Source organism: Macaca fascicularis, chromosome 2 (genome assembly GCF_037993035.2).
Source record: "Macaca fascicularis isolate 582-1 chromosome 2, T2T-MFA8v1.1".
Classification (NCBI taxonomy): Eukaryota; Metazoa; Chordata; class Mammalia; order Primates; family Cercopithecidae; genus Macaca; species Macaca fascicularis.
Window position 1 is genome coordinate 162,693,555 of NC_088376.1, and position 1,138 is coordinate 162,694,692.

Consider the following 1,138-nt stretch of genomic DNA (forward strand, 5'->3'; position numbering starts at 1 on the left):
GGTAACATGTAGGTTAATTAGCTTGATTTAGCCCTTTCACAATGTACATACTTCAAAATATCATGTTTTATACCATAAATGTACACAATTTTTATTTGTCCATGAAAAAATAAGAAAATAATTAAATGAGATAATGGAATATCTGACACATAGTTGGTGATCAATAATGCTAGCTTTGTTCCACACCATTCCTTCTAATAAATTATTTTTGTACCCTTTCCTATATTCAATCCATTTCATTTCATTTTCCTATTAGCCTTGTTCAAATATGTTAGAGCGTGTGTGTGTGTGTGTTTGTGTGTGCGTGCGTGCACGCACATGTGCATGTGTACATCTGTGTGTCTGACTGTCCTATTGTATCTTTCCTGGAGGACAGATAGATAAGAAGGTGTATTAGGAAACTACAAGCCAAAGTGTCCTGATCTGCTGTGTGCACAGCAGGGAACAGATCACTCTTGATCATATCCAGGGTTTTCAGTCTCTAATCCCAAAGCCCAAAATTCTCTGGGCTTCTTGAAGACATCCACAGTTTTCAGCACCAGTGTGTGTGTGTGTGTGTGTGTGTGTGTGTGTGTGTGTGTGTGTGTACACACATGGTATTATTCTCACAGTATCACCAGCTGCTGAGTGACTATAGGCCACCATCCCTAGGCTATACCCAGGGAACTGGAAACAGCCAAGTGACCCCAAAGCAGATGTGCTAAACTGCTGGCTATCATCCAAGAGCTGGGGGAGTGATCAGACCCACCTATACAGGGAGCAAGAGCACAATGAAGAGACCAAAACAAGTTACCATTCATGCTAAAGGACTAGTTTGGGAGTGGTTGGTTAAAACAGAATGGAATGCCTTATTCTAACCACCTTCTTAGTTTTGCAAGGTATTCCATCTTTTTACAAGACAGGAAGTTACAGTTCATCTCTCCTGTTCAGATGAAACATGTTTTCAAAATGGTAATTATTTGGTGTTTCTTCCTGGTTTCTTTCCTGTGGTTCAGTAGACTCTGAAACCAGCAAAGATTTTATGGTTGATTAGGATTTGCATTTTAAGTAGTTAGAGCTACTCAGATTTTTTAAAGCATTGATTTAAAAGATGCAGGTAAAAGTTTTCTATCTTACAGCAAACTGTTGCTTGCCTCCA

General features: G+C 39.2%; 1 pseudogene; it reads left to right on the plus strand.

Annotated features, from left to right (window-relative positions):
- The first annotated feature begins 593 nt into the window (after positions 1-593).
- On the plus strand, positions 594-857 carry LOC135969459 (cyclin-dependent kinase 2-associated protein 1 pseudogene; annotated as a pseudogene).
- Positions 858-1,138: the final 281 nt, after the last annotated feature.